This window comes from Coenobita brevimanus, chromosome 13 (genome assembly GCF_032717465.1).
Source record: "Coenobita brevimanus isolate Jiangsu-jjx chromosome 13, ASM3271746v2, whole genome shotgun sequence".
Taxonomy (NCBI): Eukaryota; Metazoa; Arthropoda; class Malacostraca; order Decapoda; family Coenobitidae; genus Coenobita; species Coenobita brevimanus.
In genome coordinates this window covers 40,446,282-40,470,805 of record NC_136966.1, presented here as the reverse complement: position 1 = coordinate 40,470,805, position 24,524 = coordinate 40,446,282, and the positions used below count along the sequence as shown (strand labels likewise).

General features: G+C 40.5%; 1 protein-coding gene and 1 non-coding gene across 4 annotated transcripts in view; one reads left to right on the top strand and one right to left on the bottom strand.

The window, feature by feature from the left end:
- Surf1 (surfeit locus protein 1) overlaps positions 1-24,524 on the top strand; it is a 239,157-nt gene that overhangs the window by 170,700 nt on the left and 43,933 nt on the right. The gene's annotated exons all lie outside the window — the stretch shown is intronic.
- LOC145416781 (5S ribosomal RNA) lies at positions 19,369-19,487 on the bottom strand. The gene has a single exon (XR_013900328.1). It is a non-coding gene; the product is annotated as a 5S ribosomal RNA (ribosomal RNA).

Sequence of the window (24,524 nt, the reverse complement as noted above, 5' to 3'; positions counted from 1 at the left end):
GCTCCTTCCAGGTTCGGGCCCCTCTCTGTTGGGCGGAAGTGGCAGCCTGGGAACCACAATGCCCTGTACTCTCTAGCACAGGCCCGAGCCCCATCTCGCCCTGGATCCATGATCTATGCCAGCGGAACCCCCGTCACGCCTCCCCCCAGAAGTCCGCCACTAGGTAGCGGGGGCAAAGTTTTCTGGCCACATGCCCTTGCTGGCGCCAACCCCTGTAATGTAGTGGGATACGTTGTGTGAAATGTAAAGTGCATGTGGTGTAGTGCATAAGATAGTTAGAGGAAATGTTTGGGAGAGTATGCTGGTCTACACTCCATGTTACTGTCAGACTGAAAAGGTCAGCAGAGGGGGATGGTTAGGTAGCTAGTGAAACAGGAGCTCCAGCTCTCCCTATCACCAGCATTCTCATTCCCCTCGGGAGTACCACCCTGTTCGGCCTGTGCTACAGCCTCCTTCTGTATAAATATATAAAAAAAAAACGAACCAATCCAGAAGTACAACGAGCAGATGGGGTCTGCGGATTTGGTAGACCAGCTATTGAAGCCAACTGATCCCGCTTGTAAATCATATGCATGGTTCAAGAATATTGGACTACATATGATTTCACTCATGCTGTCAAATGCCAGAACAATCTACATGAATCTGCACCCTGACATGAAGTGGATTGAATCTGGGGACTTCATCAAGCTGGTGACCCACAAACTCCCTCGTAGTGCTTGATGGGATATACTGCTTATGTCTGGTCAAAGAAGAAAAATCTCCCAAGAAGAAGAAAAGGCATGGTGGTGGGGCTGCAGGGGTTACTCAGTGCCATGGACTGTTGATCATACCAGCCACTGAGAAAAACAGGCAGCCTCAGAAGCTCTGCAGGATATGTCACAGAGAAGGCAAGACAAAGCTGAGCAGAAAACATTGCCCTGCCTGCCCTCAACAGCCTGGTTTGTGTTCCCCCAAACACTTACAGGTCTGGCACGCCCAGTGATTCACTCACCTGTCTCGGTGCACCTGCCTCGGAGTGCGCCAGGTACGCCAGCCTCGAAGCGTGCCACCCTACTCACCTACCTCCCCTGCCTTACCTACCTTACCTGCCTCACTTGCCTCGGGTCTACTTACTACACACCTCACCAACATCTACACTACTACAAGGTAAATAATTACAGACCTTTTATTTATGTTCAGTATGTATATTTTTTTATATATCTTACTATTGCTGCTACTACTATTACTACTACTACTACTACTACTATTACTACTACTATTACTACTACTACTACTACTATTACTACTACTATTACTACTACTATTACTACTACTACTACTACTACTACTACAGTACTATTACTACTACTACTACTACTAGAATTTGTTACATATATCTCATGGTCAGGATGTATTTGGCAATAAAAAAAAAATATAAACCGAAAGGGAACAATGTAAGGATAAATAATACACTACCCCACGAACATGCGGAGTGAATGATAAATCCGGTTTGAGGGGAGGCGCGGGGAGCGGCTGGGGGCGTGGATGGTCAGTAACAAAGGGGTTAAGTGGATTTTGTCTGTTACCTTTCTTGAATAGGGGAACAATGTTTGCTTTCCTCCAAATATCAGGTAGTTTTCTGTGACCCAAGGAATCCTTGAATATTAAATATATGATTCTACTTAACTCTTTTGCACATTCATATAATACCCAACATGAGATATCGTCAGGACCATTTGCTTTTCCTTTGTCTAATTTACTTAACTCCTTCTGTATTTCTTTTTCTGATATTTGTATATCTGGTAATATGTGTGGGCATGCGTGTTCCATATCATATAAAATATAAAAAATAAAAACAATTTGGTTTTACGCCTGGTATCACTGAAGGGCTAAGGCGTTGCCCCTGGGTAGAGGACTTTTGGACTGGAGCGTGTAGCATTTTATGACCGGATGCCCTTCCTGATGTCTACCAATGACCCTTGGGTGGATTTGATCCTCCGACCCTTCAGTCAAAGCGGAGTGCTCTGACCCACTGAGCCACGGCTGGTAGGGGGGTTTCAAGAATACTTCCCCATTATCCCTGTTTGTTGTACGAGGCAACTAAAAGGGTTGGTGGTGGGTTAGTGCCCCACCCCATAAAAAGAATAACTAAACAAGCAAATAAAGCGCCTCGAACCAGAATGGACCATATGTTGACGACTAAGGAACGGACAAAGGACATTCTGAGGGTGGGGATATGGAATGTGAGAGGAGTGAATGATGAAGTGAAAGAGAGAGAGATTGTTCAGGTGCTTGAGGATGCAAGAGTGGATAAATGTGGATTGACTGAAACTATATGGAAAGGTGAAAGGGTGAGAGAATGGGAATATGGTTTAGGTATATGTGCGGGAGTTAATGAGAATGAGAGGGCAAGAGAGGGAGTATGTCTGATGATATGCAAGAAGTGGAAGGAGAATATAAGAGAGTATGGAACAGTGGGTGCAAGGGTTGTATGGGTGAGGATGAAAGTAGGTATACAAGCGTGGGCGATTGTGCGTATGCGCCGACAGAGGACTGAGTGGCAAGAGTGAAAGATGAGTTTTGGGCGTGTGTAGAAGCATGTATGGACAAATTTGAGAGGAGCGAGAGAGTGCTTTTGATTGGAGACATGAATGGCAAAGCTGGGAATGTACGAGTGGATGGAGTGGTTGGTCAGTGGGGTGTGCCAGCTGAAGTAGATGGAAATGGAAGTGCTTTGGTGGACATCTGTGCTGGTAAGGGGTTGGCAATAGCTAACACCTACTTTCAGCATAAGATGATCCACAGGTATACATGGAGAGTAATGAGGAGGATAGATGGTGCACTTGTTGAACGAAAGGCAATGATAGACTATGTGTGTGTGGATGAGCGAATGAGAAGACAAGTGTTGGATGCAAGAGTGTGGAGAGGATGGGGGAATGGAGTCTCGGACCATCACTTAGTGATGGCCAAGGTAAAGCTGCAAAGAAAATGGTTGAAAAGACGAAGGGGAAGACAGGAGGAAACAGCTCCTGTGAGAAGCGTGGAGAAGCTGCAAGATAATGAGAAAATGGCAGAGTATAAGAACATAGTGGAAGAAAGATTGGGAAGGTATGAATTAGAGCAGATGGAAGAGGTGAAAGACATATGTAAGATATTCATGGAAGAGAGAGGCGCAGCGTGTGAGGTGGTTTGTGGAGTGAGGAGGTGATGCAAGGGTGTGCAAGGGACAGCATGGTGGAATGATTAGGTGAAACGAGCTGTGGAACAAAAGAAGAAGGCTTATAGTGAACGGCTAGCGAGTAGAGGTAGAGGTGAAGATCAGAGAGAGAAGAGAGAGGTATACGTGAGCAGGAGAAGGGAGGTGAAGAGACTGGTGAAGGAGAGTAAGAAGAAAGTGGATGAGGAATTTGGGAGGAATCTGAGTGTGAAATGGAGGGAGAGTAAGAAATTGTTTTGGAAGGAGGTAAAGAAAGTAAGGCAGTGTGAAAGGGGAAATAGTAGAGGAGTGAAAGATAGGAATTATAGATTGTTGGTGGAGAAGAGAGAGAAATTGAGGAGATGGAAGGAGCACTTTGAGGATTTGTTGAATGTAGTGAGTGAGAGCAGTGCGAGTATAAGTGGTTGGGGAATGGCTGGGAGAAGAAGAGATGAGAGGAGGGAGGAAGAGATCAGTAGGGCGGAAGTAGTGGAAGCAGTGAAGAAGATCAAGATGGGAAAGGCCCCAGGAATTGATGGAGTGTGTGGTGAAATGCTGAGGTATGGGGGTGAGATTGTTGTGGAGTGGATATGGAAGTTGTGTAGATTGGCTTGGGAAGAGGGAAGGGTTCCAGAGGACTGGAAATCAGGTATAATTGTTCCTTTATACAAACGAAAAGGGAAGAGAGAAGTATGTGGTAACCATAGGGGTATTTGCCTTCTTAGTGTGACTGGAAAAATATATGGTAGAAAACTCATTGATAGGGTTAGGCATATGACAGAGGAGCTAGTTGGAGAAGAACAAGGGGGATTTAGGAAGGGAAAAGGGTGTGTAGATCAGATATTTGTTCTAAGATGTTTAGTGGAGAAGTATCTAGAGAAGGGAAGGAAAGTGTATGCTGCCTTCATGGACTTGGAGAAAGCTTATGACAGAATAGATAGGCAAGGTATGTGGAAGGTAATAACGACATATGGAGTGGAGGGGAAATTGCTGAGTGCTGTGAAGAGTATGTACGAAGTAGCTAGGGCTATGGTGCGAGTGGATGGTGAGCTGAGTGAGTTCTTTGATCTCAGTGTGGGACTGAAGCAGGGTTGTGTGATGTCTCTATGGCTGTTTAATATATACATGGATGGGGTTGTAAAGGAGGTGCAAGGTAGGGCAGTGGATGTGGGGGTGGCTCTAATGAATGAGGATAAGATTTGGAAGATTCCGGTGTTGCTGTTTGCTGATGATACAGTATTGTTGATTGAAGATGAATGGGAGTTGCAAGGTTTGGTGAATGAATTTGGGACAGTGTGTAGGAAGAGGAATCTGAAATTTAATGTAAACAAGAGTAAAGTTATGGTGTTTGAGAGAAATGAAGTCACAGAATGTACGGTGAGGTTGGATGGTGAGGATATGGAGAGTGTGAGTGCATTCAAGTACTTGGGTAGTGTGATGAGTAAGGATGGAATGTTGAGGGATGAAGTGCATGAAAGGGTACAGCAGGGAAGGAAGGTTGTTGGTTCACTGAAAGCAGTGATGAGAAATAGGGAGATGAGTATGGAAGTTAAGAAGTCACTGCATGATAGTATTGTGTCCCCACCCTGACGTATTTAAGCGAGACGTGGACCTTGCAAGAGGGGAACAAGTCAAGAGTGAGAGCAGTGGAAATGAGTTACTTGAGAGGAGCATGTGGAGTGATATGGAGGGACAGGTTGACGAATGAAGAAGTGAAGGAACTTTGTGAGGTGGATATGGATGTCGTTGAGAAGATAAAGAGAAATACAGTACACTGAGATGGTTTGGACATGTGGAGAGAATGGAGAATGAAAGACTGACTAAGAGGGTGTATGTAGATGAGGTGGGGGGAAGGAGAGGGAGGGGTAGACCGATGATGAGGTGGAGGGATGGAGTTGAGAGGTATATAAGAGAGGGGGGAGTGAGTTGGGGGGAGGGTAGTCAAATGGTGGGTGTCAGAGTGACTTGGAGGCATTTTGTCTGCGGCCACCCTTTGCGGCATTAGGGCGTCAGGCTATAGAGAGATAGATAGATAGAAAAACTAATTGGAAATTTTTATTTAGTTCTTCATAAATATCTTTCTCCTGTGTATAGATGATCCCCTCATCCATAATGGACTGTATTTTATCTTTAACTTTGGTTATGCTTCGGGTGTAGCTGTATAATAGCTTAGGGTGGTCACTACTTTTATTTATAATTTCTTCCTCAAACTGTGTTTGAGCTTCTCTCCTTAACCTTGTATAATCATTACTTGCCTATTTATAGTTACTATGTGCCCTCTCACTATTATGCCTTCCATATCTATTCCACAACGTCTCTTTTTTCTTTCGATTTTTTACATTCTGTATTAAACCATTTTCTTATTTTCTTTTCTGCCTCTTTGTGCTGTGGGATGTGATTTTGGACTCCTATATCATAAAGTTTGCAGAATTTTTATTATATAACATTTAAGTCTTTTCTAAGCTCCTTTTCCCAATCTTTTTCTAAGAAGTACTTCTTTAGGTCATTGTAGTTTCCCTTTTTGTAGTTTAGGCTCTTTTTGTAACTCTTATTACTGTTAACTGTGTCATATGCAGTCCTGAAGTTGCAATTTAGTACTGCATGGTCGCTTTTACCAAATGGAGGGTTATACTTTATATTGTCAATATCATTTTCTTGCCTAGTAAATATAAGATCTAGTACTGATGGCTCATCAAATCCTCTTTTTCTGGTGTTTTCCTTTACATGTTGTGGTAGGAAAAACTCCTGTTCAGGGTCCAGGAGCTTTTGATCCCAACAACTTTCATGGCTTCTTAAATCTAGAGTATTCCAATTTTTATTTGTATTGAAATCTACAGTTAATATAATTCTCTCAGATTTCTCTCCCATTCTGTGTAATAATGCTCTTAAACTCTGAATTGTACTCTCTGCCAGGTCTTCATATTCGCCTCATTCCTAAGTGTTTGCTCTGGGTGGCATATATAAATTTGCCACAGTTAATTTCCCTTCAGATATTGTAATCTCTGCTATCTACTTGTGAGGGTATATCTGGTTCTGTTTCGTTGACTTGTAGATTTTTCTTTTTTAATATTATAATTCCTCCTCCTTTTTTTAAATTCCCATCTCTTCTCCATATATTGTATTCCTCTAAGTTTAGGGTATCGTTTGATATCCTTGGGGTTAATTTTGTTTCAGTTACGCATATAATACAGTAAAACTTTGATATAACGGACTTCAATAGACCAGAATTCGCTTTTATCAGACTCGAGGAGCTACTGGACTAAATTCCTATATATCAGAAAAAGTCCGATAAAGCCAGAAGCAGTCTGGACTGCCTGACCACTTCAGCTACATTTCACCACGATAATGTAAATAAAAGACAAGTTTACCAGTGTACAATACGTTATTATTATATATATATATTATACCATCTGATTAATGTAGTGAAGTTATAATACAGTACAGTACCGCAGTGGTAGTCAAAACAGTTTAAAAACTGTTCATGCAATCCGGACTAATGCCTGATATATCAGAAATAATCCAGATTAGCAGGGGGAAGTCCGGATGTTGCTTTTATCGGAATTTCGCATTTTTCGGGATGGTTTGGGCCCCAATTAGTCCATTATAGAGAGGTCTTACTGTATGTATTTACTTAGTTGTGATATACAGGAAATGAGCTATGCTTTTGGGGTCCCGTCTCTGTTTCTCAATAAGTCAAATTTTGCTTTGAACTCGTTTAAGTTTTTAGACTAGACAATCTCTATGTCCAGGCTGTTCCACAGGTCTATATGTCTATAAGGAAAACTATATTTCTTGACATCCTTCAAGCAGCTTGGCTTTTTCAGTTTCATTCCAAGTCCTCTTGTTACTTTCCTGTCCCATACAAACAGACCTCTGTCAGTTTTATCTACTCCCTTCATGGCCCTGAACACTGCAATCATGTTGCCCCTCTCTCTTCTTTCCTCAAAGGAAGGCAGATCCAGCTTTTCTAGCCTCTCTCTGTATGACAAATCTGCCAGGCTAGGGACCATCTTGGTTGCTGTTCTTTGTATTCTCTCAATCTTGTTTATATCTTTCTTTTTGTATGGGGACCACATTACTGCCACATATTCATACATGGGGCGGATCTTGGCCATTGTCAATTTTTTTCATCATCTCCTCATCCATGTAATGAAATGCTACTCTTACATTAGTCAAGAGTTTATACATCTCTCTGACTGTCTTGTTAATGTGTTTTTCAGGTGACAAACTATCCTGGACTAGCACTCCCAAATCTTTCTCTTCTCTTGCTTGTGTGATTGGTTTATTATCCATCAAATAATTCAGTGATGGCCTTTTGGAACTTTTACCCATTTCCAATATTTTACATTTTTTACATTCAGTTTCTTTTCCCACATACAGCTCCAATTGTGTATCCTATCCAGGTTCCTCTGCAGCATTTTACAGTCTTCCTCACCTTCTACTTTCCTCAAGATCTTTGCAACATCAGCAAACAAACTTGCATAACTGTTATTCCATCTACCATATTGTTTATGTAAATCAGGAACATTACTGGCGCTAACACCGAGCCCTGAGGGACTCCACTTGTTACCTCCCTCCATCCAGACATCCTGTCCTTTATTTCTTTCCTCATTTGCCTGTCTCTCAAAAAGTCTGTCATCCACTCCAGGAGGTTTCCCTTCAGTCCTCCTAAGTTGTCCAATTTCCACATTAGTTGCTTATGGGGTACCTTGTCAAAGGCCTTCTCCAAATCTAAATACACACAATCCACCCAACCATCTCTCTCCTGGAGCACGTTAATCGCTATTGAGTAAAAGCTCAACAAGTTGGAAACCCATGACCTTCCACTTCTGAATCCAAACTAACTTTCAGCCAAAATCTTCATCTCTTCCAGATACTTACTCCATCTATCTTTCAGGATTCTCTCGCACAATTTTGTGACCATGCTGGTCCGCTGGTCTATAATTCAGGTGTTCTTCCTTGTTTCCTCCGTTATAAATTGGTACCAAGTTTGCCCTCTTCCATTCCAGGGGCATTTTCCCCTCTTCCAGAGAACTCACAATTAAACTGTGAATCTTGTCTGCCAGTTGTTCTCTGCATTTCCTCAGTACCCAGTTAGAGATTCCATCTGGTCCTGGGAATTTCCCTACATCTTGAGTTTCCAGTCATTTATACACTTCTTGCACTTCCACTTTTATATCTTTTATCACTACATTTCTAGTCACTCCCTCCCCCTCCACAAAATCCCTATCTTTAGCGAAAACCAGTTGGAAACATTTGTTCATTTTTTCAGCTTGCATTGTCAGATCTCTGTAGACCTCTCCTTCTACTTTCAGCTTGATGATTCCTTCCTTTTTATTTCAATTTGCCATTGACAAATCTATAAAACAATTTGGGTTTTTCCTTACATTTGTCAGGTATACCTTTTTCAAAGTTCCTTTCTTCCTCTCTACATATTCTTGTATATTCATTTCTAGTTCATTTATATTCTTCCTGTGTTCTGTTATTAACTCACTTTCTCCAGTTGTTCTATGCCATTCCCTCTTTTTTTTTTTTCTTTTCCATCATACACCTTCAGTTAAACCAGTCCTTTTTCCTGTTTTCTTTCCCACTTACTCCTGGAACATTTTTCCACTCCGAAATCATAGAGGTCTAGAAAGATATCCCACTTCCTCTGTACCTCTCTTGTTTCTCTGAATTTTCTGCAATCCCCTTTTTTGAAAAACTTTCTCAATCCTGTAAAGTTTGCTCTCCCAAAGTTGTATCTTCCCTGCCTGTAAAGCTCGTCTCTTGGCATCATTATCAATCTATCTGTCTATTGCCAGACGCCATAATCCCGTACAGGGTGGCCATTTGACTCTGAGTTATTTGTTTTACAGGGAGGGGCACTAACCCTCCACCAACCCACTTGACACGTAGGGAGCACGTATGGTTTGGTTATATGGTTACCACCCAGTGTTGTAGATGGTTTCTTGGCTTACAGGAAACCATTTGGCTTGTCACTCAATGTAAAGCCACCTGTAACAGAAAGAAAAGCAATAAGTAGTGACAGGAAAGATGGGAGAAATAGGCTTGGCATCACATTCCCCTCTATCATCTGGAACTCTTTGACCACATGATCACCTTTTCCTATAGGACACAGATATTTCAAAGATTCAGTTACGTCAGGTTCTTTGGTTAGCAGTAAATCTAATCTTGCTGGTGTGTTATCACCTCAGAATTGTGTCTGTTCTTTGACCCACTGGGTCATTACGTTATTCATTGCTATATTTAACAATATAGTGCCTCACGAATCTTCACTGTCTTCTGAGTCCCATTCCTCCCAGTTCACCTCTTTACAATTAAAATCACCCGTTAGAATTATACAGTATTGTTGCTTTTCTCAATCACTTTCTGTAGATAACTAACCATGTTTGACAACATCTCCTGGTATTCATTGTCATTCCATGCTTCTGTCTTAGGGGGAACATATACTACTGCCATATCTGTCTTGCCAGTCTCTCCAGTTTCTAATTTCATATTTATCACTTCAGCCCTGCCCTCTTCCATTTCCACAGTATCCACATTTATGTTGCTCTTCACTGCTATCATCATTCCTCCTCCTGTTTTTTCTTTTCTGTCTCTTCGCAGTTTGTATTTACGATCTCCCATATAGATATCAATATCCTCTCTTAACTTGGTCTCTACAAAGCACATAACATCTGGTTCATGTACCCTAAGGAAATCGTTGATTTCTAACCTTGCCGATATTAAACCATCAACTTTAGTATATGTCACTTTCAAACTTTTTTCGTTGTTTTTTATTCCCTCATCTCTTCCTCTCCCCGTCGGTACCACTTCCTCAATTTCTGATCCATAACTCTCCATTAAAAGACTGTCTTCCCTTCCTCTGTTCTCTGTTCATTTTTTGCCTATACTTCCTTTACTAACTCCTTTATTTTAGCTCTTTCTTCCTCATTTGCATCTCTTCTTATCCAAACATTCTTGAACCCCTCATTGTCTGATAATTTCCATGTTCTGCTGATGATTTCATTTACCAGTATGTGAGACTTAAACATTACCTTAAGTGGCCTTACCCCTCCTTCCTCGTACTTTCCTAACCTTCACACTTCTTTAATCTCTTCTTAAGCTTTGTTGTTACCCTCCATAACTACAGATATTATCTCTTTAACCTTACTCAGTACTTCTCCTTCCGTTTCTGATCTTACTGTCATACGTTTTTCTCTTACTCCTGAAATTATCACACATTCTGTCTTATCTGCTACATCCCTGACTAAAGATCTGCTATTTCTCAGTACCTTAACCACTTCCTTCTCCACCTTTCCTTGCTTTGTTGTTCTATAATCTCTTTCATATTTACATTTCCTTCCTATTGAATTTTCTTCCACCCTTTGTGTTGCTCCTTGATTTCCTTAATGTGCTCATCTTGCATCCTTGATTTTGATTCATACTCATCTAGTTTACTTTTCATCCTGTCCCTTTCTTCTTCCAGCCTCTTATTTTCCTCTGGAGCTGTTTTATTTTAATTGAGGCAGATTCATTACTCACTTTTAATTCTGTGACTTCTGTTTCTTGTTCAGCACTGCTTGTGCATACTTTTTCCAAGTTATTCAGCAGTACTTTGATCTCTTTCTCCTGCTCTGAGGTCCATTCCTTCAACTCTCTTATTACTAACCATACCTTTTTTAACTCCTGGACATTCCTCTGCCATTTTCTCCACTCCCATTAACCTTGTTTGGTTCAGTTTATTACTTCCTTTACCCATATCTTCATCAGAGAAGCCCGCAAATTCCCTGCCACAGATGTAAACAATGAATGATTCCTCTCCACAATGATGCAACCTTTACTTTGTATTTCTACTGTCTTGTACTCTTTATGACCGAAACCTGCCTTTTTTTTTTTTTTTTTTTTTTTTTTTTTTTTTTTTTTTTTTTTTAAATATATATATATATATATACTAATGTCTGATGGGACCACCACTCATGCAGCCATTCACATAATCACAATAGGCTGGTCTCCTTTTTGACACTGAATGGGTGATTATTTCCCCACAATCCACAGGGAGCTCCGTCTCTGTCGGCCACCTGTGTGTGTGTGGTTCCTTTTTGTTGTTATAATCTTTCATCTCTAATAATTTAGATACCATTCCATCTACATTTGAGTACATCAGCTTAATCATCTTGTTTACATACGTGCCATAGCTTGAGTCTATTACCTTCCTTTTTCTTATTCCCTTCTGGTTATGTACCACTTTCGTCCTTGCAGCCCAATTACTTTGTAAAAAAATTTACTCTTCTCTTCGTCTGGTCTTTCATTGTTTTTTCTTTTTGTGTCCTCCCTCTTCTCCTTTAGTGTACCCAGTTCCTCTTGAGTTAGGCATCTTTTTATCCATACTTTTTAAAAAATCTTTTTCCCTGAGTTTGTTGGCAGTTTTTAATATTTACGGTGTCTGCACTCTGGCATGTTACTCTCAGGGGCCTTGACTTGCTTCTGTCTTATTTCCCTAGCCTTTTATATTCTTCTGTATCATCCTCACAGATATCCTCTGATACTGTACTTGCTGCAGTATGTTCATAATATTTTCCATCTCCTTTTTGGCCCTTGAGATTTTGTTTTTTATTTCTTCACCTGTGCCACTGACTACTATGGATTTGTTAATCTCTGCCAGTTTCCCTGACTAGTTTTGGGTTATTCTTTATAATTTCTTTCACTTCCTTTCTTACACTTCTTTCTTTTACCCTTGTATCTAAATCATTCTTTACTTTCACTATTTCAGGATACATAGTTTGTACCTCATCTTGGTAATTTCTCACCATTTCACATACTTGTGTTATTTTCTGTTTAGTGTTACTACTTTGGTCTGTCAGACTGCTTGCTTGCCTGATTTTCTCTGTATCAGTTCTGAAATCATTCATAACTCTCTCATGGTTATCAAGTGTATGTCCCATTTCACTAGCCTTTGTTCTCAGTGCATTTACCTCAGCTGATATTCATCTATTGTAGTAGCTTTTGTGTTTATTTCCTTTATTAAGTCCTCATTTTTTCCCTTCTGTCTACATAGCTCATTCATGATTTCTTCAATTTCCATTTGAAAAGATCTTTCTTGCCTACATACTGTTTCAACTAATTTATTGTCAGTTTCTTTTTTAACCAGGTCTGGGTAGAAGTCATCATCCTGTTTTTTACCTTTGTCTCTTTTCTTAACACCTACTAAAGGCATTTTTCCAGAATAAGCCATCTTAAAGAAAAGATCTCTACAGTTTTTGCATCACTTTGTCATCTGCAAACCTTGGTGTTGTCCAGCTGACATAAGGAAATTCATCACATTCCCTGACACTGATATACCTACATTAGTCTTCACTTCTTTGTTATTTCTTGTTTTACTATGTTTAATCATCACCCAAATTAGCCTGATATGAGCTTGACCCTTAAATAGATACAATTTAGGTATTACCAGAGCGGCGTTCAGTGACACACATCCAACGCGTGTGCTAGTCACTCAGTGTGTGTGTGTGTGTTCTTACCTAATTGAATCTTTACAGCAGTGTGTCAAGTTTGTACTGTCCCACATATTAAAGCATTTTTATCATACATATCCTTAAATTTATGGATAGTTTTGGCAGACACCATTTCATTCAGTAGTGCATTCCACTGATCAATTGCCCTTTCTGGAAAAACTAGATTTCTTTACGTCTTTATCACCTCTCTTTTTATGTAGTTTTTTTGCAATGTCCTCTTGCTGAATCTACCCCATAGGTTGTATATTCATTTATGTCTATTTCCTCTTTCTCAAAGATGCATTTATATGGCATAATCATGTCTCCTCTTTTCCTTCTCACCTGTAGTGCTGGTAGATTCATTTTTTCTAGTCTTTCATCGTAGCTTAGATCCCTTAAGTTTGGTACCCATCTTGTAGCTGCCCTTTGTACATTTTCAGTCTTATCTATGTGTTTCTTGAGATGAGGGGTCCAGACTACAGATGCATACGCTAGGGTTGGTCTGATGAATAATGTTATTATCTTTCTCAGCACGTCTTCATTTATATATGTGAAAGCTGTTCTCATATTAGCAAACAGTGTATACATGTTCCTTACCATCTCATTGATGTGGTCAGCTGGAGATAGTCTGTTGTTGATAATTACTCCTAGGTCCATCTCCCTTTCTCATATGCGCAGGCATGTATAAATTTGCCACAATTAATTTCCCTTCAGATGTGTTAATTTCCAATGCAGTCAATTCTGCATGTGAGGGTATATCTATTTTAATTTCTTTGACTTCTAGATTTTTCTTTGTCAGGATTATAATTCCTCCTCTGTTTCTTTAATTTCAATCTCTTCTCCCTATATTGTACTGTATTCCTCTAAGTTTAGGGTATTGTTTGATACCTTTGGGGTTAATTTTGATTCAGGAAGGCAAATAATATGTGGTTCCTTTTCTTTGGTATAGTCTTCCATTTCTAATAATTTAGACACCATTCCATTTACCTTTGAGTACATCAGCTTAATCAAAGAGAGTAAGAAAAGATTGGATGAGGAATTTGGAAGGAATTTGAGTGTAAAGTGGATGGACTGTAAGAGAATGTTCTGGAATGAGGTAAAGAGAGTTAGATAGGGTGGCAGTGAAGTTAGTCGGGGAATGAAAGATAAAAATAGTTGATTACTAGTGGAGAAGGGAGAAAAAGTGAGCAGATGGAGAGAACACTTTAAAGAATTGTTGAACATAGAGAATGAAAGTAATGCGAGTATAAGTGGCTGCGGAAAGGCTGGGAGAAGGAAGGAGGTGAGAAGACAGGAAGAAATCAGTGTGGAAGCAATGAAGAAAGTCAAAATGGGGAAAGCCTCAGGAATTGAAGGAGTGTGTGGTGAAATGCTGAAGCATGGGGGAGAGACAGTAATAGAATGGATGTGGAAGATGTGCTGATTGGCCTGGGAGGAAGATAGAGTCCCAGAGGATTGGAAGTCAGGTATAATTATTCCCTTCTACAAAGGAAAAGGGGAAAAAGATGTGTGTGGTAATCATAGGGGCATTTGTCTTTTTAGTGTATAGGAAAAGTATATGGTAGGATACTTATTGACAAGAGTTAGGGAAATAACAGAGGAAGTAGTTGGAGAAGAACAGGGAGGTTTTAGGAAGGGAAGAGGTTGTGTAGATCAGATATTCATTCTTAGATCTTTAGTGGAAAAGTTTCTAGAGAAGGGAAAGAAGTTGTATGTGGCCTTGATGGATTTGGAGAATGCATTTGGCAGGGTGGATAGACAAGGATTGTGGAAAGTAATAAAAATATATGGAGTAGATGGGAATTTGTTGAATGCTTTGAAGAGTATGTATGAGGGTGCTAAGACTACAGTGCGTGTGGATAGTGAACTGAGTGAATTTTTCTGTTTGAGGGTTGGGTTGAAACAAGGATGTGTCATGTCTCCATGGTTGTTCAATCTGTACATGGATGGGGTTATAAAAGATATATAACGTAGGACGGTGGGTGTTGGAGCTGCCCTAATGAGGGAGGACAGTGTTTGGAAACTACCTGTACTGTTGTTTGCAGATGATACTGTATTGTGAAGTGAAGATGAAGGGGAGCTGCAAGACTTGGTGGATGAGTTTGGGAGAGTGTGTAAGAAACGAAATTTAAAGGTGAATATAGGGAAAAGTAAAATTATGGTCTTCAAGAGAAGTGAAGTCACTGAATGTACAGTGAGGTTCAGTGAGGAGGAAATGGAAAATGTGAGTACATTTAATTACTTGGGTAGTGTGATGATTAAGGATGGAAGTTTAGAGGGTGAGGTGCTTGAAATGGTGCAACAAGGAAGAAAGGTTGCTGGTTCCTTGAAAACAGTAATAAGAAACAGGGAAGTGAGCATGGAAGTGAAAAAGATACTACACAACAGTATTATGATACCAATTCTAATGTATGGAAATGAAGCTTGGACCTTGTTGGAGGGACAGAGGACAAGAGTGAGAGCAGTGGAAATGAGTTATTTGAGAGGAGCCTGTGGAGTCACATGGAGAGACAGACTGTCAAATGAGGATGTGAAGGAGTGTTGTGGTGTGGATGTGGATGTGATAGAAAGGGTTAGGAGAAACACATTGAGGTGGTTTGGCCATGTGGAGAGGATGGAGTGTGAGAGACTGATGAGTAGAGTGTATGTGAGTGAGGTGGAGGGGGGAAGAGGGAGGGGGAGGCCAAGGATGAGATGAAGGGATGGAGTGGAGAGGTATATGAGAGAGGGGTGTGTGAACTGGGAGCAGGGCAGTGAAATGGCGAGGGACAGGGTGACGTGGAGGCGCTTTGTTTGTGGTCACCTCGTATGGGATTAAGGCATCTGGCAATAGATAGATAGCTTGATCATCTTGTTTACATACTTGCCATAACTTGAGTCTACTACCTTCCTCCAACAAAACATACACAAACAACAAAATATACACATTGCCATCTGACAAGAAACAAAACTACACAGAACACCAAAACACCTTCATTACATAATTTCACCATCGTTAGACAAGACAGGGCCGACGGTTGTGGCGGTGGACTCATCACCCGGGTACACAAGTCCATCAACTTTTCAGATACCAGTGCACACAAAATCACTTCTTCCCCCACATGACACCATAATAGAAATACAATTAAAATCCTCTTTGGTAACAAATCACATAAAACAATTGCCATCAAATGCATCCCCCCTCTTCCAGGCAGCCCTTGCAGTACCGCACAATTACTCTCCACAAATACACCACATCACTAACATACCCAACACCATCTTGGATGGTGATTTCAATGCCAAGGCATCAGCCTGGCATGTCAACAACCCTGACACAGACAGAGGACTGGTACTACAATCCCAAACAGATAATCTTTTCATACTGAATAATCTCCATTGACATACCCATATCCTGCACCAATCCCTCTTCCTCCCATCATCCCCAGACATCACCTTTTGCTCCCCAAACCTCGCCCCCACAACATCCTGGAGAGTGGTCAAAACTCTTGGCTCTGACCACCTCCCAGTCATCATCACTACCAAATCCAGAATCACCCCAGCCAGCCACAGACACACATACACTAACTATAAGAGAGCCAACTGGGATGCCTTCACAACTGAAAGAGAACAACACTTTGAAACATTAAACAGTACATCCATCACAAACATCAACACCGCTGTGCACATTTTCAATAAAATTATACAAAATGCAAACAAAAGACACATCCCTAGAGGCAACAGAAAGAGACTTAACTCCAACTTTACACCAGAAATTCAAGGCCTCATCAGTCAACGGGACACACTACGACACTCCCCAACACCCCATACACAAGACGCCATACAATAAATACAAGAACTCAACACTCAAATAAACAATAAAATATCAGAACAGCAAACACTAAACTGGAAAAATTATCTCCAAACACATGACCACAAAACAAACACCAGCAAACTCTAGAAAACACTAAACAGCATCACACTCTCCAACAGCAACACTGCACAATCACATGCTGCCATCACAACAACAGACACCATACCTTCAAACAAACAACAAGCAAACACTCTAAACAATCACTTTTCATGTGTCAGCCATCTAAACCCCCATCACGACGACTGATATATCATCCAATGTAAGAGACAGTTCCCCACAGACCCAGACTTTGCACCTTCCACTTACAACCAGATGAAGCATATCATTAGCAGCCTTAAGCACTCATCTGCCTGTGGACCAAACAACATAAGCAACATACACGTTAAACATGTTAGACCACAAGGCATACAAGCACTCACGAACATATCAAACTACAGCTACTCACACAACATAATACCCAACATCTGGAAGCATGGGATTATCATCACTATCCCCAAACACAACAAAGACCCAGTGTTACCTTCCTCACACCACCCCATCACACTCCTCTGCACCCCCTCTAAAGTTACTGAACGACTGGTACTACAACTAGATACACCTGACATCCCCCTAGTCCCATCACAACATGGTTTCAGGCCACTACACTCCGCAAACACTCTTCTTACAGACTCTGCACAGAGAGTTTTTGATGGCATGAATTCAGCTAGGCCACCACACAGAACACTCCTGGTCACATTAGAAATTAGTAGAGCTGTTGATGCCATCCCCCGCCACAGCCTCACAAACAAAATGTTCAGCACAAACGTGCATAGTAACACAAAAAGATGGCTGGGAAGCTACTTAGCAGGCAGATGTGCACATGTAACATTTGCCGGTTAGTCTTCAAACATCAGAAACTTCACAAATGGTGTCCCCCAAGGATCTGTTTTGTCACCTACACTCTTTAACCTATACATGCATGACATACCCACACACCACAGATACACATAGCTCCTATGCAGATGACAAAGCACTTACATGTACACACCAAAATGCAAACACAGCTGCACTCATCTTCCAACCTTACTTCAACACACTACATGAATGGTTCACCCCAAACAGGCTCAAAATAGCCCAAGCCAAATCTACTGTGACCCTTCTCACAAACTGGACAGCAGAACACAGTCACATTCCACACCTCACTATAAACAACACTCTCCTACCACACACACACACACCCAACATGGCCAAAAATGTAAACACTGAAGGACTCGAATTTCCAGGATTTGATAGGAATACTAATATCATGGATCTGGTTAAAACATTGATAATGAGGATTAGTGAACTTGAAAAGAAAGTGGAGAATTTAGTGTTAAAGGACGTGTCTGAGAATACGGAAATTACTATACAGAGTCTGATCCAGTCCAATGAGACGGCGAATGAAGAAATTAGAAATTTGAAGTGGGAAAATGTTGAGTTGAGGAGGAAACTACAAGAGAGTACTAATAAAACAGAGAAGGTGAGTAGTGTATTAGAAGAACATAAGGCAAAGTGGGCACACGTAGAAGAATAACAGAAAGAAGTGGTCAGCTTAAGAGAAATCATCCAGGAAGAAAGGGAAATGAACAAGAAAAAGATGGAAGAAAATGTAGTGAAAATACTGAAGAAAAAAGAGAAAATAGTGAGAGAAACTGTAGAAAGGAACAGATGCGTGGTAATATTTGGAAACTGGGAGGAGGAAGAAAAGGTTAGATTCGTGAGACTCGAGAGAGACACGAACCTGGTGAAAGGTATGAAAGGTATATTAGGCAAAATTGACCCCAAAGGAGACAAGTGGGTAAAAGAAATTGAGGAAGTAAGGAGGATTGGGCCTTATAGGAAAGGGGAAACAAGACCAATGAGAGTCAAGTTGACATCAGAAAGTTTAGTAAATGACATACTCAAAATGACCTGGAAATTAAGCAAAGAGGCTGGAATGGAAAATATTATAATAAGAAAAGATTTAAATGAAGAAGAAAGGGAAGTTTTAAAATCATTGAAGGATCAAGTAAAGGAAAAAAATGATAAGAGGACAGAGGAAGAATGTAATACTGTTTTTTGGAGAGTAATGGATATGAAAGTAAGGAAGTGGTATATAAGGAAATAGAAGCGAAGGAAACTAAGGGGGATAGCTGTGAAAGATTAGAAATTGAGAAAGTGGTAATGACGGAGAGAAGGAGAGAAGAGGGTATAAAAAACACGAAAAATAATTTAAAGGTGATATACACTAATATTGATGGTTTAATATCGGTCAGGATTGAAATTAATTATTTCTTGAGAGAATATCAACCTGATGTCATGTGCTTTGTAGAGACCAAATTAAGAGAGGATATTGATGTTCATTTGGGAGATGGTAAATACAATCTGTGGAGAAGAGACCGAAAAGAAAAAACGGGAGGAGGAGGAGTGATGATAGCAGTGAAGAACAACATAAATGTAGATACCGTGGAAATGGGAGAAGGCAGGGCTGAAGTGATATATATGAAATTAGAAACTGGAGAGAAAGTCAAGAGAGATATGGCGGTAGTGTATGTTCCCCCTAAGACGAGAGCATGGAATAATGATGAATACCATGAGATGTTGTCAGATGTAACTAGCTGTTTACAAAAAATAATTGAGAAAAGCAATAATATAATTTTGGTGGGTGACTTTAACTGTAAAGAGGTGAACTGGGAGGAGTGGGACTCAGGAGGCAGCGAGGATTCGTGGGGCACTATATTATTAAATATTTCATTCATTCATTCATTTGCCAGACACCATGTATCCCAAACGGGGTGGCCAGGGGCTTAGAGTTAATTGTTTTACAGGGAGGGGCACTAATCCTCCACCAACCCCACTTGACATAGGGATGCCAACAGCATCTGGTGTTCCCAGGCGGTCACCCATCCAAGTACTAACCAGACCCAACGTTGCTTAACTTCGCTGATCGAACGGGAAGCGGTGTACTCAACGTGGTATGGCCGTTGGCATTATTAAATATAATAATGAATAATGTGATGACGCAATGGGTCAGAGAAGAGACACGGTTCTGAGGTGAGGACACACCAGCAAGGTTAGATTTACTGTTTACCAAAGAACCCGATGTAATAGAATCATTGAAATATTTCTGTCCTATAGGAAAAAGTGATCATGTGGTCATTGAGTTCCAGATGAGAATAGGGAACGTCGAGCTAAGAGACGAGCTTCATAGACAGGGAAGATACAACTTTGGGAAAGCTAATTTCACAGGACTGAGAAACTTTTTTGAAAATGTGAATTGGAGAAAATTCAGAGAAACAAGAGAGATACAAAGGAAGTGGGATATCTTTCTAGACCTCTACAATTCGGGAGTGGAAAAATTTGTTCCAAGAGTAAGAGGGAAAGAAAACAGGAAAAAGGAGTGGTTTAATAGAAGGTGTATGATAGCAAAAAAAAGAGAGATAAGGCGTGGAACAATTGGAGAAAGAGAGGTAACAACAGAACAAAGGAAGAATATAAAATAACTAGAAATGATTACACAAGAATACATATGTAGAGAAGAAGGAAGGAATTTTGAAATGGTATGATAGACAAATGCAAGGATGAGCCCAAACTGTTTTATAGATTTGTTAATGGCAAATTGAAACAAAGGGAAGGAATCACTAAATTGAAAGTAGAAGGAGTGGTCTATAAAGATGCAGCAATGCAAGCTGAAATAATGAATAAATGTTTCCAATCAGTTTTCACTAATGAAAAAGAGTTTGTGGAAGGGGAGGGAGTGACTAGAAATGTACCGGTGATAAAAGATATAAAAATGGAGGTACAGGAAGTGTACAAATTATTGGAAACTCAAGGTGTAAGGAAAGCCCCAGGACCGGATGGAATTTCTAATTGGGTACTGAAGGAATGCAGAAAACAACTAGCAGATAAAATTCACAGTTTAATCATGTGTTCTCTGGAAGAGGGGAAAGTGCCACAAGAATGGAAGAGGGCAAATGTGGTACTAATTTATAAGGGAGGAAACAGGGAAGAACCCCTGAATTATAGACCAGTGTCTCTAACCAGCATGGTCGCAAAATTGTGCGAGAGAATCCTTAAAGACAGATGGATAAAATATCTAGAAGAGATGAATATTTTGGCTGAATGTCAGTTTGGATTCAGAAGTGGAAGATCATGTGTTTCTAACTTGTTGAGCTTTTACTCAAGAGCGATTGATGTGGTACAGGAGAGAGATGGTTGGGTGGACTGTGTGTACTTAGACTTAGAGAAGGCCTTTGACAAGGTACCTCATAAGAACTAATGTGGAAACTAGAATATATAGGAGGACTGAAGGGGAAACTCTTGGAATGGATGAGAGACTTTTTGAGAGACAGACAAATGAGGACAGTAATAAAAGATAGGATGTCTGGATGGAGGGAAGTAACAAGTGGAGTCCCCCATGGCTCGGTGTTGGCGCCAGTAATGTTCCTGATTTACGTAAATGATATGGTAGATAAAGTGAACAGTTATGCAAGTCTGTTTGCTGATGATGTAAAGATCTTGAGGAAGGTAGAGGTTGAGGAGGATTGCAAAATGCTGCAGGAGGATCTGGATAGGATACATGATTGGAGCCAGAAGTGGGAAATGAAATTTAATGTAAAGAAATGTAAAATATTGGAAATGGGTAAAAGTACCAGAAGGCCATCAATGAATTATTTGTTGGGTAATGAATTAATCACTAAAATGAGAGAAGAGAAAGACTTAGGAGTGCTGGGCCAAGATAGTTTGTCACCTGAAAAGCACATTAATAAGATAGTTAGAGAGACTTATAAACTCCTGACTAACATAAGAGTAGCATTTCATTATATGGATGAGGAGATGATGAAAAAATTGATAGTTGCTATGATCCACCCCAGGTTAGAATATGCAGCGGTAGTGTGGTCCCCACACAAAAAGAAAGATATAAACAAGATTGAGAGAATACAAAGAACAGCAACCAAGATGGTTCCCAGTCTGACAGACCTGTTATACAGAGAGAGGCTGGAAAAGCTGGATTTGCCTTCCTTAGAGGAAAGGAGAAAGAGGGGAGACATGATTGCAGTGTTCAGGACCTTGGTGGGAGTAGATAAAATTGACAAAGGAGATCTGTTTTTATGGGATAAGAGAGTAACAAGAGGACACGGAGTGAAATTGAAAAAGCCAAGCTGCTTGAAGGATATCAAGAAATATAGCTTTCCTTACAGAAGTATAGATTTATGGAATAGCCTGGACAATGAGATCATCCAGTCTAAAAACTTAAACGAGTTTTAAGCTAAATTTGACTTACTGAGAAACAGCGATGGGAACCCACGAGCATAGCATATTTCATGTGTATCTCAATTAGGTATATTGGGTAAATACATAAGTATTTGGAACGACTTAGACAAAAAGGTGGTGCAGGAGAAAAACATTCATGTGTGTAAAAGTAAACTAGATAAATGTGGATATTGAGACAGGACAACACAGGTATCGCTCAATTCCTGTATACAACAAATAGGTATATACAAATAGGTAAATACACACACACACACACACACACACACACACACACACACACACACACACACACACACACAAATCCTTGGCGTAACATACAGTATATCAGTGTCACATAAACAACACATCACAAATATTAAAGATAAAATAACACCAAGATTCAGTGCCTTGAGGTCACTTGCCAATATAACATTTGGCCACAGCATAGAAACCACCACTACAGTATACAAACAATATATACATTCACTGATGATTTATGCAAGCCCTGCTTGGGTTGCTAACCCCACTAAAACACTCTACAACACTCTACAGACCATACAGAACAAAGCCTTAAAAATAATCACAGGCTGCACAGCTATTACACCCACAGACCACCTACATTAAGAAACCAAAGTCCTCAAAGTCAAGGATCGTTTAGACATGAGAGATGCCCAAATTCTTGTTGCAGACCCCACAAACCCACAACATCCTCTACACTACATGGCAGCACATCCACACACACCAAGGAACATCAAAACAACACTCAGCACATGATATCATACACAAATACTGTCATCTCTCCCCCCTCACCTGCCTCAGACCAGCATCCAGAGGCATATCCATACTCAGATCACTCACCACTCCAATCAGTCACGACAACACACAGCTGCATGCTCGGCCTCCTGATATCCACCCTTCTGAATCCTATCTCCCTCCTGAGGAGAGGGTGCACCTGGTCAGGCTGAGATGTGGGCATCGTCTAGCCCTCTGAAGTTATCAAAAGAGGCTGGATGACTCCGTCGCTGATGCCTGTCCAGGATGTTACACAGCACGTCATACTATTAAGCACATTATGGAAGACTGCATTACACACAATCACCTATTCCTACAACACAACATTCACTCCTTGAGAGCTCTGTGGGAAAGCCCAGTCTTGGCAATGGCCTTCCTTAGGGGTCTGGTGCTGTTCAGCCAGACTGCGTAGGGAACAACTATTACTGCTGCTACTACTACCTTCCTTCCTTTTTTTCCCTGTTGGTTATGTACCACTTTCATACCTGCAAGAAAATTTACCCTTTTCTTCCTCTGATCTTTCCTCGTTCTTTGTTTTTGCCCCTTCCCTCTTCTCCTTTAGTATTCCCAATTCCTCTTGAGTTAGGCATCGTTTTATCCATATTTTTTAAATTCCTCTTTTTCCATGAGTTTGTTTGCATTTTTTAGTGTTTCTCCCACAGTGTTCACACTCTGGAAGGTTACTTTCAGAGGCCTTGACTTATTTCTCTCATATTTCCCTAGCCTTTTGTGTTCCTCTGTGCCTTTATCACAGATTTCCTCTGATACTTCTTTCAGTATGCTCATTATATTTGCCATCTCCTGTTTGTCTCTTGAAATTTTGTTTTTATTTCTTCTTCATCTATACCAGTGACTACTATAGATCTGTTGATATCTACTGAATCTTTGAACAATTTTGGGTTGTTTTTTATTATTTCATTCACTTCCTTTCTAATGCTTTTTTCTTCAACTCTTGTTTCTAAGTCTTTTCTTACTTTCACCATTTCAGCATACGTAGTTTCGACATCGTCTTTTTAACTCTGTATCACTTCATTCACCTGGGTCATCTTCTCTTCAGTATCACTGCTTTGGTCTGTCAGACTGCTTGCTTGCCTAATTGTCTGTGTATCATTTCTGAACTCCTCCATAAACTCTTATGGTTGACAACTGTACTTGCCATTTCACTTATCTTCCTTCCAAGTGAACCCCCTTCAACTGACAGCTCATCTATTGTTGTGTCTTTTTTGGTAATTCCTTTACTAATTTTTCATTTTCATCCTTCTGCATGTACAGTTGCTTCTTAATTTCATACATTTCACCCTGAAAAGCCTTTTCCAGTTTATTCATCCACTCTGCTAGTTTGTTATATGTTTCCATTTCAACCAGCTCCTGGTAGTAATCATCATCCTGTTTTCTACCATTATCCTTTTTCTTAACTCCTTCCATATTCACTTTACTAAAGATGCTCATCTTGTGGTATTACTTAGAAAGATTCTACTTACATGTATTCATCTCCTTGCTACTCGCTTGGTGATGGGCAACACTCAGCTGATGATGCGTTGTATCAGCGGATTCTTGCACTAATTGGATGTATTCTGTTATTTGGACAACATTTTTGCTTATACTTGCACTTCTATATTAGAACACCATTTAGTTTAACCTAGTATAGAGCTTGACTCATATAAAGATACTATTTAGGTGCGGCCAGTTGTGGCCAGATATGTTGACTCTGATGCTGTGTGTGTGTGTGTGTGTGTGTTTTTATTGTGTCCGACTCTGGGCATAGGCTTCACAGCCTGCTGTCAAGGCCCAGTAGTCCTCCTACATGTCATACACCTCCACATGTCACCACTTCGGCGCTGACACCCACCGTCCATATTGAATACATGCTAGGGCAGTCTCTTACAGGACTGGTGTATTGGTGTTAGCAGGGGTATTTTTATGACATGACGACGGGTCTCCTGGTAGATCAGTAAAACCTTGCTATTATGAAATTCATATC